Below are 10,275 nucleotides of genomic sequence, written 5' to 3'. Positions count from 1 at the left end.
ACAGAGCCTCAGAAACACTGGAGCCGTCAATTGAGCTTGAAATATATTACAATCTAATATTTTAAAAACAGAATAAGGCAGACGCTGGACAGTGCCAGGAAGAAGAAAAGAAAACACTCGACGGAGCCGCGATGGAAAACGAACATGAAAGATGTTCCACATTCCTCCAGCCAAAGGGAATCGGAGCTCGGGGATACTGGCGGGGAGTTTTCGCAAACCTAATTATTTCAGCCATAGATATCTGTTTGAAAGGCTCTCCCTTTTGTGTGTTTAGTGGCTAATCAAAACCAAGAGTCCCCTTCTATCCGCCTTTCCAGCGCAGACAGATTCGCTATGTTTTCCTGAAGCAGGCGAAGTAAAGAAATAACGAAAGGGATGTGTGCGCAGGAGGGCCTCTCTGTCAGGGCACCTTTGGGAGCTTGTTTAAGTGGCCTTAAGTAAGATAATAAGCATGGAGTGCTAAAAGAGAAGACTTTGTCTTCTCACATTAGCAGCGTCCTCCTTTGAGTGGCAATATCTGTGAAAATGCTGCTCAGCCTTTAATGAGACTGCATTGCCTCAGTGTATCAGTCTAATTAATCCCATATTTTCACAGCGTATAATTACGGAGCTGGGCTGTGTTATATGGCTATCGGAGGAGGAGCAGAGCCGACACGATCCTCTCTTCCTCTCTCTCCTCGCAATTTATTACACCGGGAACAAGACGCAGCTGAAACCTCCCAGTACAGACCTATCTGTCATCTCTACATTATCAGTAAAATAGACCGCCTTCCATATTGTGCTACAAGGGCTCCAGCAAATTGCTATTTTTATGGGACATGATAAAGGAAATGCTACCTTATGTTCAAATTTTTTACTGTCTGGTGCTGGGAAAAATGTAGCGCCCAGCCTGTTAGACCCTGTGCTGGTGTGCAGATGTGTGTGCCTGTGTGTGTGCACATATTCTGGTTCCCCATTTGCCCACCTGCCTCTCCCCGCTGTGTTTCTGTGTCCAGGTGGGAAAAAAAGCAGGTGGGAATGTGTGCAGGTTTGGAGAAGAGCTCTTCCATACCTTAAAAGAACCCGTCAAGTAAGTAGCTGTGTCACTGTCCATCTGACCAGTAGACAAAATGCGAAGACTTTAATCTGTGATACAAGATTTACTCACAAGACCTGCAGGAAACTTATAATACAATCGGTCAATGAATGACTGCAGAGATGCTTTTGTTTTTTGCGTATAGTGGCCTGGTGCTGCTCAGAAAGCTTGCACGTTTTTACGCGAGGCAAATAGTGCCTTTGACTATGTTTGTAACATTAAATCTTCAGCTGCCTCCATCAAAGGACAGTCAAGGATATCTCCTTCTTGTTTTTTTTTTCTTCCCGAGATTCAAAGGCTTTGAAGAATGAGTTTTTGAAACAAGCTCGCAACCCATTTAGATTTTGAAGTCTGACATTACAGCTTCTTACTACCGAGGGCTGAGAACTTGTCAGTTTCCCAGTTGGCGCAGAAAACCTGGTCTTGGTGTCCAGATAAAGTGCAGCAAAGACAAATGTAAGAATGTAAGATTTTACATTAGTTTTAATTTCCAATTTCAAAATATTAATACAGTGACTAGATAGAAAATTCTAAAACAAAAATCATAGTTAATTGGCTAGAGTTAACTTTGATGTTTGTACAGCATACTGTATGAAAGCAGAAAAAATGTGTATTCATTCACACTCCAGTTATGTACAATAGGTATATAATTATTATAACTGGCCCAATCATAAATTAAACCCTAAGATGTACATCTATCCATCCATTTTCTAACCATTTTATCCAATACAGAGTTGCAGGGAAGCTGACCCTATCCCAGCAAGGAACAGGCACAAGTCCCCAGGATGGGATGCCAGTCCATTACAGGGCACACACATGGATACACTCACATCAGGGCCAATTTTCCCAGAAGCCAATTAACCTACCAGTGTGTTTTGGACTGTGGGAGGAAACTGGAGCACCCAGAGGAAACACAGGTGAACACAGGAAGAACGTCAAGCAGACAGCAGCCTACAAATTTAACCCAAGGCCCCAGAGTTGCAAGGCAAAGATGTTAACCAATGTGCCACTATGAAGCCCCTAAGATGTACATTTTAAGTTTCATAACATACTGTATGATAATGTTTATTTGATTCTTAAAATATGGAGAGGGAAAGAAAGAAAAGGGGGATATTTGACAGAATGAGTGTGGGAGGTGTTCTGAGCTTCTTGTCTGTTTTTTCTTTACAGGGGGCCTCTGCTGTTCTCCTCCACTCCTCCCCTCCTTCAATCCATCTCTCCCAAGTCTTCTCTCTGTTTGACAGGTAGCGCGGACCCAAACTGACAGCTACTCAAATTCCACCGAAGAAACCAGGCATTAATTAAGTCATTGCTGGACTGTAATTTCCTTGAGAAGTAAAAAATTCTCACACAAGAAAAGGTTACAGAGACCTTTTCTGTGTCAAAATTACCATGCGTCATGAATATTAATGCTCTTAATGAAGACAACCTTTGCTTCATCAAGAAGCTTCCAGAGCAGGTGCCAAGCTGATAGACTCACTCTGTGGAGTTTTCAGCTGGTGAAAATAGACACAGTGCGATTTATCCATTAAAATCAACATCTCCCTTCGGATTCTAATGACTCTTGCTGTTTTCCCTTTTTTTCCTATAAAAAATATTCAGATAATAAAATTAAGCAAAAAGATGTCACAAAATTTCCCATAAAAATATTCCTTCTGGTTTATTTGTATTTGAGCAATCATCCAACAGTGACAGGAGAGCTGCACACACATGGAGAAAGCAACGATTCTGCTAAAGTTTTTCTCTTGATATCATAAAATTTCATTTTGCTTTTTAACAGACATTTTTCTGCATTGATTCATATTATTTTTGTTGTTGTTTCTGATTCTGTCAGAAGCACCATAGCTTCTTGGTTCTTTCCATAAACATTCATTTTCCTTTCATTGTGGCATTTCTTTGACAGACTGTACATATGCTTATAAACAACCTTAAACTCCACACCCAGGCAAGACCCCAGTTTTTCTGCCGAACACAATCATCTATTGCCGACAAAGCAGCACATCTGTGTTCAAACTCAGTAACTTAAACCTGCCATCTGCAGACAGCTAAGTAGTGGCTATCAGCTATCAGTGACGGGTAGAATCACAAATTTGAAAGAAGCTTTGCTTAGTTCACAAAAAATGTCACGTATACACGCTTTTGAAAGTAGATTAGGAGAAGAAAATATATTTTTAATGAAATGCAAATAGAAAAATAAGTACCCAGTGATTTTAGTGAAAATTACTCCCTATGATCGTTCAGAAAATAGATAAACAAATTCAGGAAAAAAACAAGAAGAGTTGTATTATCTCTCATCATCCAAAAGCTTTCTTAATCTCTTATTTTATGTATTCATACTGTGTATCCCCAAATATACATGAAGTGTTGTTTGGGTTTCAAAGACAAGTGTTCACAACTAGAGTGCAACACCTTCATCTCTTTTTTTTGTTGTTGCAATTTTAGGTAGTCCCACTGTAGCTCTGGGAATATCTTGATTCCTTAATACAAAACGTTTAAGACTACAGAATCTAATGCCAGACAAGAACACCAATATTGTCCAGCATCAGCCAGGTTTGGAGCACAAAAAAAACAATTTTGCAATTAGAACAGAAAAAGAATTAAGGATGTTCTGCTGGTGATCTTACTCACAGATTGGGCATCCAGTAGACTGTGTCGAGCAGAAATGTCATGCAGTGTTTGGAAACAGCACAAATGACGAAAAGCCCATAGAGATGTTCCTTCTCACTGTGCTCATCACTTAATTGAGATACGAAAACATAAAGAGCCTCTGATTTTCCAGCTTTGGAGATCTGCATTCCTCTCTTGCATTAGACAAATTGTTATATCAACAAAAAACAAGACATCACTTTTTTTTTCCCAGGCCTTTATGACTATTATAAATTGGTCTCATGTTTGAAGTACTGATTCAAATGCGGGGATTTCCAACTCATCCAATTTGCTGAGGATGATAATATGCTCTGTTCGGAAAGTGAGCCATTTGATTATTTTTAAAATATTATACTCAGAATATGCATTTATATGTATGCATAAGCACTTTCAAATACACTGGAAATTCAAAAATGGCTTTCCAACTACAAAACCAAAGAAACTGGACTTCAGTCTGAGAAAAACATTATTAAAAGACAGTATTTAACAAGACAAATAAAGGTGAGATTACCATTTTTCATTGTTCATCTTATTTCACTCAGTGTGTGTCCTTATTAACACAGAAGTACAATTGTATTGACATTTATCCATCTTCTACCTGCTTTATCTAATACAGAGTCAGGGGTGACCTACAACCTATCCCAGCAAAATAACGGGTGCAAAGCAGGATACAGCACACTCTGGTGAACGGCATGCCAGTCCACTGCAGGACACACAAACTCTCACCATGCCAATTTTCCCAGGAGCCAATGAACCTTCCAGTACGTCTTTGGACTGTGGAAGGAAAATGAAGAACCCAGAGCAAACCCACATTAACACATCGAGAACAAACAAACTCCATACAGATAGCACCTCAGGAACTGAACCCATGGCTACAGTCCTGCAATTCAGCAAGGATAACCACTGCACCACCATGCCACCCTAGTCTATCGACATTTCTCCCTTTTTTAAACAGTGATAGATGTTTTTCTAGTACCAAAAGTAGCCTTGTAGCTTTATGGATGTGAAAAGAGAATTGGGTGATATTAATGAGAAGAACAGAGTAAATTAGATAGTGTATAAGTGTGTTGTATTAGCTACCAGGATTTCATGCTGGCTGCTCATATGTAGTTTTTTCTTGAGTTCAGGTTTGAAGATTTTGAATTACAGACTACTAAATGATGTTTGGTTTCCTCTCATCCAAAGTCAGTCTTATTACTAAGATTTGAAGATGTTTTAATATTAGAGAACTCTAGCAGGGACTTTGAATAAATTGTTGATGACTCTTAAATTACATACTGTTTTTGGTTGTTAGTAGTTAATAGAACTGAGGATCTCATCCAGTTTTTTTTCTTGAAGGAAGCCAGCAGAGCTTTATATCTGAGTTGGTTGTTCCACACTCCCTCACCCCTTTGGAGAAAGATCTGCCTCCTTTTCTTGATTTTAAATGCATGCCCATGTAGTTTCTACTTGTGTTCTGTGGTTCATCTTTCAATGATTATTTTGAAGAAATCCACTGGGCTGACTTTCTCAGTGACTTTGAGGATTAATACTTGGTGAACTCATAGTCTTCTCTGTTCAAGACTAAAACAGTTCTATTCTTCCAGCTTGTCAGTGTAGGATATTGCTTTAAGCCTTGAAATGCATCTGGACTGATTCCAGAGCAGCAATAGCTTTTCTATATTCAATGTTATTTAGTCTATATGGTAACCAGAAGTGTAGCACAATATTCTAAACATGTCCTTAACACTACACTGTATAATTTTAATTTAACATCCCCTGATTTAAATGCTACACTTTACCTATACATCCTAACATTGTGTCATTTTTGCTTCCCTACATCGTCTAGAAGATGTAAATGACATGTCAACATAAACACCCGAGTTTGTTATCACAAGTTGACTCCTCTAGTTCAACACAAACATTTTTATGTTTATGTTTTTACTCCTGTATTTCTGCAGAGGCACAAAAGATGGGGATGTCTCTTCAATTGGGTGAGGATGAAGCACGAGTCTGCCTTCCCTTCCAAGCGTTGTCTCTCAGGCTAAACATTCTGGCCTTCATGATGCTGGTGGGACAGGATGGCCAGCAGAACTCAGAGAGGAGGCTCCCCAGCCACTGACCTCCAAGGGCTTGACAGACAGGAAAGTCATCCTTTCTGGTGTTACTTGGTTTTTGCATCTGAAAGAAAATGGGTGCATAGAAAAAAAAAACATTCACCGTACATGAGTGCTCTATTGTTCATCTTTAACAGCCAACCTGGAGTTTATTCCTCCATACGTCCGGTATCCTTCAATATCTTTCCCCCTGCATGCAGGCGCCTAGAGGGTCATCAATTGCATGAGCAGACCACTGGTAGTCCATGTACCCCGCTATGGTGACACGCTGTTCTTTTATCCCCATTTCAGGGTCTTTGTAGCTGACACTGCAGCAGGTATAGAGCCCTAGCCATGAAAGGATTTATCTGAAAGAGACAAAAGCAGCTTCTCCATTCCACCCTTTTTCTGTAGCTTTCACGCTGTCATATTCTTCTCATTAATTCTGACCTGTCACACAGTCCCCTGCAGTATCGCAGTGTAAGGTGACAGGTTTCCAATGAGTGACAAAGGCTCTTTAGGTGATACAGAAGATCTTTCACGGAGCGAGTTTTGTAAAGTGCCCCTCAAATGTCACTTTTTAACTCAATACTCTAAACACACAGTGAGACCTTTTTCTCAGTACTTACACTGCTTGTGCAGTAAACAGACGCTGAATGTGCTTCAGGTAAATGTCCCTGAATTCAAGTGAAGAAGCTAGAAGACTTTATAGCTGGCAATAAAAAAACACACTTTTTACAAGCAAACTTCAGCACATAAACAAAATTCAAAGTTTTAAGTAAAACCAAAAGCAGAACATTTGGTTTTGTGCTTGTGACTGCAGCATGCCGTCAACATTTTACTGATGGGTCAGGCATCTTAGTACTATTGGTACTAGGAAGGTAGAAATTCTACATTTGTGTAACGTTCAAATTTAAACAACTATAATAAAGTTCATTTATTACAGTGGGCTATAAGAACATTATCAATGTCATGGATGTCAATAGTACTTTCTGTTCAAAATTCTGTAACTAGCACATTCAAGAATATATGATTAATGAAGTGTCCTGTTTATTGTGTTAACAATATGATTTTTACAGCAACACTAAGTCTGAAGACCAGTACGTTGGTCCCAGGCATCTTATTTGTAAGACACCTATTGTCTTCAAAGTACGCCTTATTCAATCTGCAATTGTTGACTCTTATTGATGTGAAGGATACTTGGGATTAGGATTCCTACAGTATATCCCAGGAGATGAGTTTGTTTTTTAAGACTACGTTCAGCTAATTATGCTTCAAGGTTGTTTTATGAAAGTCTGACACAAGCTTCAATATTTTAAACTTAAATATGTACAGAATTTTGGAAGTGCTTGTTGGGTGTCCCAATACTCATCCTCTGGAAAAGAATAATTTCATTGAGGTCTTTGTCGTTGAATGAACATTTATTTCTACACTCACTGAACTGACTACCATATATCCGTGACAGACCACCACTGATTCCAAGTTCAGCGGTAAGAATTCTCAGTTGCTTCTCTGTACCCTCCAGACTCCTGAAGTCTTCATATCGGCCACATGGTGTTTCATGTTAAGAGTACTATTTATTTTCTTTAGCAAGATTATTAAACAAAAATGCTGACTTACAAAACGAGCCCATTCTCCTGCCTTAGTTCTTCTTTGCCCAGTGTCCCCCTGTGGAGCTCCTGATCCCTCAGAGTACCAGACTGGTAGGCTGCTGTGCTGGAGTTCTTGCTCTGGTAATGTAACAAAAAGAAGCTCTGGCCCTCATGGGGTTTTGGAAAGAAAGAGGATAATTTTCTTCAAAAAGTCCAACCTGGCACTTTCTGGTGAGGGGCTGGGAAGCTGAGCAGTGAAGAACATCCTTTCAACTTCAATTATGGGACAAGTTCTAAGAAAAGAATGAAATTACACTCAACCTGAGAAGCATCATTCAGATTTAAACAACTGGTAACACTGTAATCCTTTACTTTAATACTTTTCTCTACTATAAATCTTGAAATATTTTACATCGATATGGAGTGGACCACAGTGGGGATGCTAAGTAATTTTTGAAGTATACTAAAACAATACTTCTTGGAAAACTGTCAATTTATTATATTCCAAAATAATTTTTGTTTGAACTCAGCTGTACATTTATTTTAGATTTTGCAGTATTTTTGGTAGTGTGAATTGAAGTGAAACTGAACAGTACATACACTGTAAACTGAATTATAAATGTCACACAGTCAACATTTAAAGGAGTAAGGACACAGTAATCATGTAACTGGTATTTGATTAAATCTATAGCTGAAAGTACAGAACAATTTCTTTACTATTGCTTTATTTTTATTTACTACAGACTCTAGAAAGCCTTACAAATGGTCAAGTAGGGAACTGTGTCAGTTTAATTCCATGCTGAAAAATAGAAGATACACAACATTTCATCTGTGGAGCCTTCTTCAGGTGTGAAGGTTTACCTGAAAAAAGCTCAATAGCCAAAATGCTGTGTTTCCTCTTTCTGTTTTTCAGTGTGTAATTAATGTTTACTTGTTTCTTCTAAATGGTATGGCAATGAGCAAAAGACTAAATCCCTGCCTTTTCTCATTCCAATAACTGAGATGGAATCTTAACACTGTTAACTTTCAAATTTTGCCTTTCTTTGTCACAGGGTTTGCTAGATAAGAATCCATATTTTGCAGCCTTATGTGTAATTGTTTTTAATTAGCACCTGTGTATTGCTTACTACACTTTCACCCAGCCTTGTATTGTTTCAATTGCTTATGTGTGCCTTGTGGTGCAGAGAGCTACACTTATTCTGTTGTACTGAGTTCACAAATAGTAAAGTGAGAGTTATCAGGTGCAGTTAGCACCTTATTTACATATTTCAGTCCATTTTAGTTTGATTAGGTGCAACTTCCAATGGAATTTTTGAACCACAGAGTATATTCCTCTTTTATAAGACAGAGATTTTACTCAAATTTTGGAAGAGAAAGAAGACCTTTGCAAAAGTTTACAACTGGGATTATTTCCTTTACATTTTTTTCTAAGTGTAACTATATGTTGATTCTACAATGAAAATGTAGGCATACATCTCGATATTATGAACAACAGGCATACACATTGTATATTGACAGTGTGTTAACACACTGCATAAAGGTGGATAAAAACATATTCTCTTTTTGAATAAACACAAAAGCTTCCTGTAGCATTGTGGAATTTACTTTGATAAACAACTCAGTGTCCTGCAATCCATCCTGTTTCAAAGCAAGTCCAGACAGAGTCATGAGATATATGTTTGCAAGAGAGATTTGTGCCAAAGAACTGGAATATCCTTCCAGAGATGTATCTGACCAGAGAAGAGCACTTCTTTAAAGACAGAGAAACAACTTGAAAGACAACTTTTAAAAGGCTGAATTAAATGAAGTCATCTTAAAGTTTGGCACAACTAACTACTGCGTCCTACATTTAAAAAAATGTAAGATGACCTACTGTAGTGCTTGCTAGTTCTACCTTAATCTCATTTTCTTTTGGAAAAAACTTGAAAACAATAATGGTGTCATCTATGCTAGTAGTTCCCTATTCTGGTCCTGGCAGGCCACACACTTTTTCGGTTTTGTTCCTGCCAAGTTCCCAATCACAGCCATAATTGACTTAATAATAGGATTCATTTTAACTGTTTGATTGTTTTCAGATATTTGTAACAATTCAAATTCATAAGTAAAATAAAATACCAAACGTTTGAGTAGGAAACAAACTTGAAAATATTGTAACCAAGCAACATGTTAGTTTAATTGAGGCTTCTGTTAGGTAATTGAGTTCAGCTGGAACGTAAACTGGTTGTGGCCATCTTGGGCCAGGTTAGGAAACCCCTGATCTAAGCAACAATACCGTCCTGTGATGTAGGAAGAGGGGGATGTGTGAGGAAGCCACCATCTTGGCTCAAAACCTAGGCCCAATGGCATGGCCTTGAGCCCAGATTGGCAAGATCTTCAAAATGAGACACAGCTGTACCAATTGAGTCTAGAAAACTCAGGGGGAATGGAATTCTACAGGAGGGAAAGCCATTAGGATAGGCTTTCTGTGGCATTAGTTACCCCTCTGAGCAATCAGGAGGCTCATAAGACCAGATGGGAGGAAAGGAGATTCCCTGTGTTAGTAAGCTCTAGATAGGAAGGAAAGAGAGGGTTCCATAGTTGGGGATTCTTGTTACTAATGGATTGGGCTGGATAACAGGTCAGCAGAGATCTGCAAGTTGGGAAGCCTTTATAAAGATACAGAAAACGGTACTGCATGCCTCACAGGTCCTGGTAAGGCAGGCAAAGTGGTAACCTGTTTGCCAGACTCAATAGGGAAGTCGTGCGCTCATACAGTAGGAGATGGAGTTGAATTGTTGTAACGCGGCTGATAGGAGGTCTTAGCTGCTGGTGAAGTGGATCATTTTGACGAGATTGCAGCAGTTGTCTTTGGGTGTCTAGAGAGCACAGGAAGATAAACAAATACGCC

The 10,275-nt window shown here is 38.9% G+C and overlaps 1 long non-coding RNA gene across 5 annotated transcripts in view; it reads right to left on the bottom strand.

The window, feature by feature from the left end:
- Positions 1–2,709: 2,709 nt before the first annotated feature.
- The window catches only part of LOC148651235 (uncharacterized), a 29,198-nt gene continuing 21,632 nt past the window's right edge, over positions 2,710–10,275 (bottom strand). For 4 of the 5 annotated variants that reach the window (XR_015925699.1, XR_015925701.1, XR_015925697.1 and 1 more), the window contains 2 exons: positions 7,417–7,681; positions 2,710–5,881 (listed from right to left, as the gene is read on the bottom strand). This is a non-coding gene — a long non-coding RNA (uncharacterized LOC148651235). The remainder of the gene's footprint in view (positions 5,882–7,416; positions 7,682–10,275) is intronic. The other variant, XR_015925700.1, reaches the window with a different exon arrangement.

This window comes from Lepisosteus platostomus, chromosome 12 (assembly GCF_059453375.1).
Source record: "Lepisosteus platostomus isolate fLepPlt1 chromosome 12, fLepPlt1.hap1, whole genome shotgun sequence".
Taxonomy (NCBI): Eukaryota; Metazoa; Chordata; class Actinopteri; order Semionotiformes; family Lepisosteidae; genus Lepisosteus; species Lepisosteus platostomus.
This window is presented reverse-complemented; position numbering and strand designations above follow the sequence as displayed.